The sequence below is a fragment of the Anas platyrhynchos genome, chromosome 4 (assembly GCF_047663525.1).
Source record: "Anas platyrhynchos isolate ZD024472 breed Pekin duck chromosome 4, IASCAAS_PekinDuck_T2T, whole genome shotgun sequence".
Taxonomy (NCBI): domain Eukaryota; kingdom Metazoa; phylum Chordata; class Aves; order Anseriformes; family Anatidae; genus Anas; species Anas platyrhynchos.
In genome coordinates this window covers 32,229,932-32,241,639 of record NC_092590.1, presented here as the reverse complement: position 1 = coordinate 32,241,639, position 11,708 = coordinate 32,229,932, and the positions used below count along the sequence as shown (strand labels likewise).

The 11,708-nt window shown below is 35.2% G+C and overlaps 1 long non-coding RNA gene across 3 annotated transcripts in view; it reads right to left on the bottom strand.

Annotated features, from left to right (window-relative positions):
* Positions 1–1,974: 1,974 nt before the first annotated feature.
* LOC106016068 (uncharacterized) overlaps positions 1,975–11,708 on the bottom strand; it is a 193,050-nt gene continuing 183,316 nt past the window's right edge. For all 3 annotated transcript variants that reach the window (XR_011809039.1, XR_005265792.2, XR_011809038.1), the window contains 2 exons: positions 4,903–4,937; positions 1,975–2,977 (listed from right to left, as the gene is read on the bottom strand). This is a non-coding gene — a long non-coding RNA (uncharacterized lncRNA). The remainder of the gene's footprint in view (positions 2,978–4,902; positions 4,938–11,708) is intronic.

Genomic DNA, 11,708 nt, shown 5'->3' with positions numbered 1-11,708 from the left:
TCTGATTATGTTTATTGATACTATTAATGCAAGCACATGCTTCACAAATCATGCTAAAAAGAGAATATGTACAATAAAATTAAAAATCTGTCAAAGCTAGAACAGAAGTCTCTAAACTTGATATCTCATTTCTAAGGCTCTATAAGCAATTTCCTTTTACTGCTTGATAATTGTCTGTTCCATGTTTCCTCTTAGACTACAATAGAGGGGTTATGGAAATCACAAGGTCTTTAAATATAACAGCAAATAAATATAACAGCAAATGTTTTTTATATTATCAATGGTCTACAGCATCACCTATTTGCAAGGTTGTTCAACTGCGGTATGTAGGAATGAAAATAGAATTTTCATTCACAGAATGGAACAGCAATTAAAAAGTCATTATTTTCTGTGGAATTACATCTAGTATGCTTTTACTTGGGCTAAATTTTGGAAGACTTCAAAGTTTTTGCTAGTCATTGCTAGGTAAGGAAAAGTTACTTTTAATGGTGCTAAGTGATTCTAAGAATTTCTCTGATTAAATGTGTTATTTCATCATGTGTCTTATTGTGTTATGAGAAAGATATCAAAAATTTGATAGGATTTGGTCAGGAATACCTTACTTATTACAGAAGAGGGGAAAGGGTAAGACAGAAATAAAATGTTAACTGATGTGGCTAGCATTAATTCAGCTGTGAGACAGATTGATCCATAAGGAGGGGAAACATAAAGAGAAACAGGTTACACAGACATGGACTGTGAATAAAGAACTGTGTCCAACCAAAAGAGATTGTGGGATAAACAAGGAAAACCTTAGCATGAGATGGGTTGTCTTCAGATTGGGTAGAGAAAAGAGAAAATGACTTTGTGAGAAACAGGAATCAGACAGTAATTATTCTTTCTGAGGAAAGAAGGATACTGGCAGAAACACACTAGAAAGTAAAGCTAGCTAGAAAGTAAAACTAGGAAGCTGAGGAGGAGAGAGTCCTAATGGGGACTGGGTAAATGGGGTCTGGAAGGAGCAGCCTGAAGAAAAGAACATTGCAATACATATTTGTGTTATGAGAGATTGTAACATATAATACTTAAAATAACAAAGAGTCCTATGATAATTCTTGGCAGTTTGACAAGTGCTACGCGTATATGGAAAAAAGGCTGGACTCTGGTGCTCTGTGCTGGAAGCTTCAACACACATAAGCTAACTGTGTAGACTAGGATGATAGGAGGGTGAAACACAGACTAGGGTGGACTGCAAGGTAGGAAGAGAATGCTGTATTTGGTCAAAGTGCACAGCAAACAATGTACAGCTCTCTCTCTATATATACCTATTGTGTCTCATTTTCTGTCAAGCAATGCATTTGCAGAAAGGCTGTCTCAAGGTTCACTGGCAAATTCCAGAGTTTTCTAACTTCGAAACGATGTTCTGACAGTTCTTTTAATGAAGTGTTACAATATTTTATATAAGCAATATTTAAAGGAAATGTATTTCTACAATACTGTTATTACCCAGAATTGACTGGTTTTTGTGCTAAAAACTAGGACGATGTAATCTGCTGGAGAGCTTGTAACTCAAAGCATCAGTCCTATAAAAAGCTCTTATGGGATTTTTACAGTTTAAAGGTTGATGGGTGTACCATCTCTTACAATTGTTAAAGAGCTTAAGATATATAGTTAGAGAACACCTTTCTAACAGTTGTACAGCCTAAGCTTTAATAGAGCTATTCAAGAAACAGACTACAGTAACTTCAGAAACATTTGGGTCAGCATGGTTCCTCGGGGAACCATAGAAATTTCTGGATGCCCAAAAGACAAATTGCCACTTACACTAGCTGGAAGTGCTTCAGCAGACCTATGCTGAAACAACACGTCTCTACTCAGCCACAGTAATAGAGTCTGATATCAATGCGATCAAACACCTCTGAAACCAAGAAGACTGACTCTGTCAACTGTGCTAACTAGGTTAGTTTTCTTGTGCCTGAGAAACACCAGCCAAACTTGATTTTTTATATTACAGATAACAATAACAACAAAACACAAAGAACAATAACAGAAAAACAAAAACAAAACCCAAAACTTTCATCAAATATTAAGTCCAAATATATAGTTCAATATATAGTCCATTTCTTTCTAAGGAAGCTGTATTCCATTTTAAGGGAGGACAAATAAGCTTCATTAATTCTGTATTCTTATCTATGGCATATCTTTTCCTCAGTAGTATCTGCTAAAAAGAAGGCAAATGGAAAACAACCCAAACAACCCAAACCACCCCATCCAATGAAGATTAAGATCAAAATGAAGATCAAAACAGCATTGCCCCAAGTTACCAAGTGCCTCTTCAAACTCAGGTCTTTGTTCAGAGAAAATCCATCTGAGATCCTACCAGCAAGCTGAAATTAATCTAACTCCTGGTAAGATTTGATCTCAAATAGATCTGTAAACCTTGACTCATGCTGAAGTTTATGAATCTCCAGCTCTAACTTGTGAATCTAAACTCACACACTTGTGTTTTGAAAATCCAGGGAAATAGGTCCTTGCTTTGTCACTGACTGTGGGTGATTAAAATATAAGATTAAACTAGTTCTAGAATAATCTTTTCACTAAAATATGAGAAAAAGAACAAGCAGGTGTATCTGCAAGTACCTAAAGTAAAGGGAGCTATGATGTCAAGGACAAATGTTAGAGAAATGGAGAAATATGAGTGCATGCAGTTGTAGGAATGTATGCACACATGCGTGTGTGCACACATACCTGTGTTAGTGTGATTACAATACCTTGAGGTTAGCTACAGAACAGCATTTAGAAATTTGTTGTTGTTTCTCAACATTTCATAACAACCTAGTGTTACTGTTTATCTGTTGCACTAATACAGGTTTTGAATGTATAGTCCGTTGACTGTTGTCTAATGATATATCAAATTAACAAATCAATAAACTGCTTCGATCATGATTTGGCTGAAGCTAAGTTAAATGAGTAGTCTTCTCCTGTGACAGTCATATACCTTTAGAAAGAAAAAAAAATCAGTTTGGAAGGCTGTAATATACAGTTTACGCCATTACTTTTTTTTTTTTCCTCTCATATTAAGGGAAACAGAATGCAGGTAAAGTCTATTAAATGAAAGAATGGCATTGAGTAAGACTAACAAAATTTTTGTGGTGAGGCACAAGACAGGAAAAAAAACACACATGAATATGGTAAAAAGTATTTTAGTATTTCTTCTATATAAATGCAAAACAAATGAAATAACAGAACCCTTTATGGGTTTCTATTATAATGTAGAAAATCTGTTCTGGTATTTGTATTATCCTTTCAATAATTACATATCTTTTGGAAAGGAACACAGAAATATTAATGGCAATGCATGTACTATTTATTCACAGAAGAAAAAAAGGCAGTTAGGGTAGAGACTATAGCTATATGTTTTGTATAGCCAGGTTCATAATTAATATCTATCAAAGTTCAGAAGATCCTTCAGCTGTCTTTAAAGTGAATACTGCAATTTAGATTCCAGAAAATCTCCATTCTTAACTTCTTCCTGAGCAATCAAATTGCCTTTCAGGTTTGCTTACTTAAAAATGACCTGAGTTATTCAGTTATTCTGAACCTGAAGGGCCCTTTACTATGCTTAAAAATGTAAGGTCTAAGAGTGTCTAACTCTTCACTGAAATGAGACACTACAGTTAAAAAAAAAAGAAAAAAGAAAAAAAAAGGTCAAGTCCTATATGCTATATGTCAAGTTCTTTCTTGTTTCTTGTTAATCCCTTCTTGTATTGGAAACTCCTTTAGAGAGCTCCAGGACTGATCTCATATTAACCAAGAGATAAATACACCACAGAATTGAACTTTGTAATAGTCAAATTCAGTGTTAGCTACTGATGTCATCGGAACATGATTGGTTTCTATCACAGAGCAACTGATCTGCCGTGATTACTTTTCAGAATAGCAGATAATTGACTGACTCTTTTTCCTTAGAAGATGTTTAGAGCTGAAGCAGGGTGATACACACTGGACTGAGATTAGTTTTTGAAGTTGTATGAGTACCTAGAGGTCTTCAAAGAAATATCAACATAATTTTCAGCAAATCAGGAAGCTGCAGCTACTTGCAGACTATTACTACTGCTACTAATAACAACTTAGGTATCAAAAATACAAAAATGAAATTACCTTTAACTTTCTGCTTAGGATCAGCCTATATAAATCTGCAGCAGCAAAGTGGCTGCCTGACATTTGCAGCCAACACAACTTGAGCTCCTACCAGATGACTTAGCTGTTTGACAAATTTGTAGGGAGGATTGATGTAGTTTATGTGCGGCCTCAAGAACAATAAGCTTATGATGTCTATGCTACTGAAATAATTGGAACATTGATTTAGTGGTTTTGAACAGAAATTATGAGTAAGTTGAGGATCTTAATGTACCCACACTAATGAATAGGTTGTTCAGATTATAGTATTTTCTGAACAGATGCTTATGACTGTCAATAAGAGGGCAGCCTTTTAAGATTTTCTTTGGCTGAAAGACCAGTTCCTAATTATGTCTCTGACTTGAGGCATTTTGGCTTATATTCACTAAAGTTCTGAAGTGCTGAGTAAAATCAAAATCTAAAGCTTTCATAATCTGCACAAGACAGAAACGGAAATAAATATGGAAATGCACCAAAATTAGCAGACAGGAGAAATCTGTGCCATAATTCTCCCTCCCCTGGGTTGACTTGGAGCTGTTTTCCTTTCATCTCCTTCCTGAGATTTTGCTGAGAGGGAGGCATTCAGCTTCTCCATTCTAAATGTTACTAATGCTTGAAATACGTCGCTTTACAGTAAAACAGCTTAAAATCTTTATAAGCAGATCCAGAAGTGTCATAGTATACAGGAAATAATGCAGTTAAAAAAAAAAAAAAAGGCACAAAGAAACAAAAAAACAAACTCACCGAACTCTGACATACATGCGTGTCCTTCTTGAGGTCTGGAGAAAAAAAAAAAAAAAAAAAACAAGCAGTACGAATCAAATTGAAAAGCCTTTGATAGATTTACTACACTTCACTTAGATTCATCTGAAAATGAATATTGCATTATATTGCATCACCTTAATAAAATACTGCCCCTCTAAGCAAAGAATTTTCATTTTATATTGTGATAACGTTCTAGAGTGATTCCATAGAGTCAACTCAGACATTTGATCTTCTGGAAGGTTTGACACTGAGAACAGATGTACTCAGCACCTGAGAGTTATTGCATTAAGGCTTTATTATTTTTATTTTTTTTTTCAAGTCATCAGTGACAGACATATTGAGTGCTGTTGTTGATTTCACTGTCATTGCATTTCTATAGCTTAAACATTATAATATGTATTTTCAGTTAACACTTCAAGGGAGAAACTTATGGCGATTTCAGATGTGCCATGCCAAAGCTCTTGTGTATCTGCTTGATACTACAGGAGAGAAGTACTTTCACAGTCATCATTTTAATCAGTTCTTGCTCAGCTATTGTCTGTATTAGTTGCTTTCCTCTCTAGAAACAGACTTGTCTATCACGATGATTTTAAAATGCACATTTACAACTAGAAGGACTTAATCTAGAGGCATGTAATAAATTATTTTCAGTACAGAACCTCTCAAATTTTTAAGACATTCATCTTGTTTCAACTCATGTCTGCTTTGTGTTCATTTTCAATTACTCATCTAAACAGTTTCTTATGACAGTAGGGGGAGGACTCTAGAAAAAGGGTCTGAAATTCTTAACTATGACAGCATAGAGGTTGCAGTCTGTTCAAAAAACACTTGGTTTCATGTTTATCAGTGCACTCCTGTTGCTTTTTTGTTCCCCTCCATATTTCTGTTTTAGTCAATGATTCTTTTTCTGTCCATCTTTATTTTATTATCTCTTTAGGACAGACAGCATCCTTTGTTCTTCCCCTTCTTTGGTGTATAATCTACGAGCTATTGCTGAGACCACTCAACAGTACTCCTGAAGAACTGTTGTGAGATGAATCATCCATGCTGCATTTTTGTATTAAATTCAATCTCCTGTAGAAAATTGAAAGCAAAATATATGGTTTCTTTAAAGAAGGATACAGAATTTGATTCCAAGCTTTCTTATGCCCTTTAAGGATTGGGAAAAGAGAAAGAAGTATTTATCTAATAGTTATTAAGTATTTTTATTCATATGCATGATTAAACTCTTGTTCATTATAGGACTTACAATATTTTAATTACATAGGTTAAGAAAATAATATAATTCTTTTTCTGGTATGTGTCTCTGTGAAGTGTCAAAACCTCAGTTCATTGCATGCAGCCTGGTGGTAGCTGGTACAGCTTAAGACATGTTAAATGTGGTGAAAAAAGTAGGAAATAGTTTGAAAATGTTATTCCAGTCATTGGAGTAGAACTACAGAAAGACTTTGTAAGAATTCAAATTTTTTAAACCTTCATCCTGAATTATAAAAGCTATGACAGTACCTTAGGAAAAACAAGTGTTACTTTGTGTTATCCACATGTACACATTTACAGTGTCAGAAAGGCATTTCTTTATCAGGGTTGACATTAGTACATTCAAACATATGTCTCAAGGAACATTACTAGGGACTCATCTAACATTACGTTTTAGTAACACATTGTAAAAGAAATAAATTGTAATTAGTAACTACATTTTAAATTGTACACTGTTATGTGATTGCTAATTTTTACTATTAAAATGTGTTTTTTATGCATGTATATGCAATAACATACAGCAAGATTGTCTGGGGCTTAGGTCAGCTCTTCGTATTTACAACAGGAAGCTACCTAAAGCAAGTAGGTAAGTGAGGTTGACTGTGAGGTAGCTCCCATTCATTTTATCTAAATTTATTCCAACATCATGATATGTCTTTTGGGGGACTTCAGAATAACAGTGGGTAGAAGACTGTGAACCACAGGATCTGCCATTTAGAGCAATTTTGTTCTGTTTTGTCCTCCTTTACTTTTGAAGGTACAGAGAATGCTGCTTTAATCAGCATCGTTATCCTACGCTTTTCTTTTTCTTATTGTTGTATAAATACTTCACTATGGCTGTTCTAATTATAATGACTAGCAAACAAGTGTCCTGTTTGGTAAGTTGAAGAATAGAACCTTAAAACTACCATATTTTCCCTGTAGAATGCCTCTCTTTTTTCCACTATGCTTTCAATACTTTGTCTATACAGCAAATCTATAAGTAAGGTATATCTAAGCTTACTGTGAGCTTAATTTTCCTGTTTGTTTTTCTCATCCATATCCAGTTTCATCTGCCTAATCTAATCTTAAGCATCCTTTCAAAATGTTTCACTTTCCTATCTACTCTCCCTGTTATGCACAATATCAATATAGTTTTATTGATAATGTCTATATGATTCTCTAATCATACCACCAGAGTGCTCAGCTTTGGAAACATGCATTACATGTAGGTCTAGGGTCAGCAGTAAAGCCTCCTGAGCATTTTCCACCTCCAATTACAATCAATTCCTCAACTAAGTACACAGCCAAACTCCAGCTGTCAGGCAGAAGAAAATCTGAGAGTGAAGGTCACCACTCTAGAGAAAATCTTTTATGTGGTGATCAGACAGGCTCAATCAGGGAATAACTAACTATGACAGATAAGGTGGCCTTACCAGGCACATTGTCAGTGAGCAAGTCCCTTGTTGAAACCTACACATGCCAGATGGAGAAAATCAAAGTGGGGGCTTTGCATCATTTTTCTAATTGCAACAGGCAATGATGGGGGAGATGCAAAAATGTGTCCTTTTTAAAATCTAAGGGGCAAGCAATAAGAATTCATAATTATATGACTCTTGGAATTCTGGGATAAAATGTGCTATCCTAACTTTGGCAATATTATTAAAAATACAGAAAATAGTGCAATTTGAAGACAGTAAAATGTAACACAAAGTAAGCCTGGCAATAATAATGTAATTGAATTTTCTTCATAGACACCAACAATTAGCATATTGAGAGAACAGCTGACTCCAAATAGTTTATCTGCTTTCAAACACATTTTGTTTCCACCAAAAAAAAAAAAAAACCTTCTTTAATATTCTTGAATTTTTTTTTAAGTTCTTTCTCAATTTTCAAACATTACAGAACTTCCAATGATATAGGAAGGCCTTCCTCTGAAACTTTTTTTTTGACTAGTACTTTTCCCAAAACAGTGAGAATCAGGTAACTCCCAACTCTTGCTTCTCAGAACCAGAACAAAAATTCCATCACAGTGGAATATGATTTCTCCTCTGTCCCAGCTCCATACCGGTCCCTCAGGTCCAGTTACCGTCCCCAAAGAGCAGAGCTCAGCGCCTGCACCTCCACTCTCCTCATGAAGAAGCTGCAGGCCGCCATGAGGCCTCCCCTCAGCCTCCTCTGCTCTGGGCTGAACAAACCAAAGAACTTCAGCCTCTCCTCATGTGTCTTCCCCTCTATACCCATCACCATTTTCTTAGTCCTTCTTTGGACACACTTTAATTGTTTTATGTCCTTCTTATACAGTGGCAACCCTCTAATTTGTCAAGCTGTCTCTGCATGGCATCTCTGCCCTGGCTGGAGTTAACAGCTCTTCCTAATTTAGTGTTGTCCACAAACTTACTTAGTATATGTTTGAGTCCTGCATCCAAGTAATTTATGAAAGCATTAGAGAAACAGCCCTAAAATGGAGCCCTGCAGAACCCCATTAGTGACTGAACTGAAAGTATTAAAAAAAAAAAAAAAGACAAATTTACCTGGAGTATTTTTTTTTTTTATATATGTATCATATCCAGAGCAGGTTTTAAGGCTGCAAAGCCTAATTATAATGTCACAATGTAAGTCATATTCTACCAGCTGTGGCCGCAATTGAGGACTAAATCTTTCTTTGTAAAAACACAGTAGTATGAAGAAGTCCATAATTTCTCATCAACTGCCAGTATTTAGACTTCCATTTCATTTCTCTCTGGACATTTTTTTCCCCTCTTTCTTTCAGAATGTATTCAGGTTTCACATTTCTTAACACGCTTAACCCTTTCCAATAAACCTTTAAAATTTACTTCTCTGTTGCTTGCATGACCACATCTCTAGGCCTTTCAAATTACCAGTCCTCATGAACTTACTGAAGTACATCAGCCTGCTTATTTGAGTTCATATTAATGACTATTAATTGGTTTTGTAACTTCAAACCTTTCTTTTCTCTTTTTTTTTTGTTGTTTTGTTTTGTTGTTAGTTTGGTTTTAATTCATAAGCTTAAACCTTTTCACATAGAAGAATTTCAGTTTCCTTGCAGAAGATGTATCTAATAACTACTAAAATTAGGTGAAAGATAGTTCTGTGGAATTGGAGTATTTTAAGCAAACTTTAATGCAAGCAATGTGTTAAAGTTATGACTACAGGAAAAAAAAATTACTTTGCTTTGGATCTCACATCTCCGGGCCATACACCATAAATCATAATTTTTTTTTTTCCCCACAGCATTTAGTTTTCACTGCAGCACCCTCTTGGTCCAGAAAGAATAACATGATCTGATCATTTAAGCATTCTGTGATAGAGAAGGCTAACTAAATCCTCTGGATACCGCTTAAGTCTCTACTTCAGGAGATAGTCTCTCCTGTCAAGGAAGATAGTCTAGAGACTATCCAAAAGAGTTTGGCCAAACTCTTTTGAATTTCTCTCATTAATAATGATGTTTAGAACTGAACCAGAATTCTCTTTGCTTCTCCTTGGCTATTTTTTCTCTACAGATTTTGTGTAACATTGCCCCCATCAAAACAGAGGTTCACTTTTTTGTTTTTGTGCTGAAAGAATGAAATTATATGTTGGAAACCCTGCCGTCAGATGTTGCAATTAAAAAAAAAAAAAAGTTTCCTTTTCATCTCAAAGATGTTTATCTCCTTTGGTACAGTATTTTCACTTATTCTTCCAGTCCATCCTTAGCTTGTCCACAGCTTCCCCTTTCTTCCAAACCATTCTAGGCTTTGTGCCTGGCTCTCTGTAAATCACTCTGTGCTGGATTAGTCTGTATCCTGGCTAATTCTCCTAAAATCTTTATCCAAACGCATTAATCATAAGTAGCTATCAGCTAGCCTTCCTTCTTTCCATTTCTGTCTGAGAACGCGAAGTTGTGTTATCTTTCCTAAGAAAGCCTTTTTACATTTTCCCCTCTGTAAACATAGGCTTTCTACAGTATCTCTTGTTAAAGAGGAAGTAGAATAGAACAGTTCAGTTGGAAGGGACCTACAAAGATCGTATAGTGCAACTACCTTACCACTTTAAGGCTAACCAAAAATTAAAGCATGTTATATTGAAGGCATTATCCAAATGCCTCTTGAACGCAAAAACAGGCATGGGGCATCAACCACCTCTCTAGGAAGCCGTTTGCAGTGTTTGAACACCCTCACGGTGAGGAATGTTTCCTGGTGTCCAGTCTGACTCTACCACGGAGCACTTTCATGCTGTTCCCATCCTTCGTGTTATTGGGTCCAGGGAGAGGAGACTAGCACCTCTCTCTACACTTTCCCTCCACAGGAAGTTGCAGAAAGCAGCGAAGTCACCTCTTGGCCTCCTTTTCTCCAAACTAGACAATCCAAGTGTCCTTAACCTCTCCTTATAGGAAATGCCTTCCATCCCTTTTACCAGCTAGGCTGTCTTCCCTTCCTTGACTTTACATGTCTAAATTACATTCCAGTGAGCTTCAGCTCAGGAATGGCAAGATCTAGGACTATATTTGGAAAAACAACCCCCTTAATAGCTGACAGAAACATAGAGAATAGAAAACAAAATGAAACATGATGCCCCAGTACTCCTTTCAAAATATTATTGTAATTAATTACTCAGAAATAGTCATCTCTTTATAATCCATCCACAGTCTAAACAAAGGATATATATTAAATAATATGCTTAGCTATGTTAAATAGTTATTATGCAAACATTTAGAAAAACCCATTCCTGAAATATACTACATATGTGCCATGTATTGTAATGCAGATTTGTTACTTGGCAGCACGGCAGAATCGTCTAATAGACCTAGACATATATAACAGATGTTGCTATGCAGTGTCCTTGAGTTGTAAGATAGTTGATCTCCCTAAGCAAGGCTCATCTGTGTCATATCAGGTAAAACAGAATATTCCCCTGCAGCTTACTCTAGAGATAAGGGGAAAAAACATAAAAAATAATAATAAAAAAAAAGATTCAGAATGAAATTTGCATTTTTGTTTCTTCATTTTAGGTTTTTAATGTTATGTACTTTCTAGAAGCATTGACTGTATATGTCTTGATATTCATTTCAGAAGTGTACCTAAATATATATATATATTTATTATACTGTTCTAGTGTATTTTTGATGATATTAAGTGCACTAACCTTCACAAAAACTTTTTTTTCACATATACTTGTTTTAGAAATAGACTTTTAGGTTTCCTCTTTCTTTCATTACCTAAAATATTGTTTATTGGCAAGTGAAATCGATAATGGCAATCACAGTTTTAACCCTTCTAGTAATTTCATGGATATAAAATTATGGCAAAGAAAATAAATAATGGATAATTATTAAAAATATATTGTTTTTATTACTTTTGGGTGTTTGTTGTCATGGTTATTAGCTTTGGAGTTCATGTTTTCAGATTGTTGCTCTTTCGCTCATTACGACTTCATGGGAGAAACAGAAATGAGGTATTTTGTGTAATTTTGTGAGTTTATATAACCTTCGGTTAGCAATAAAAACATTATATCTTGTAATGATCAACATAAATTCAGTACACTAGGTC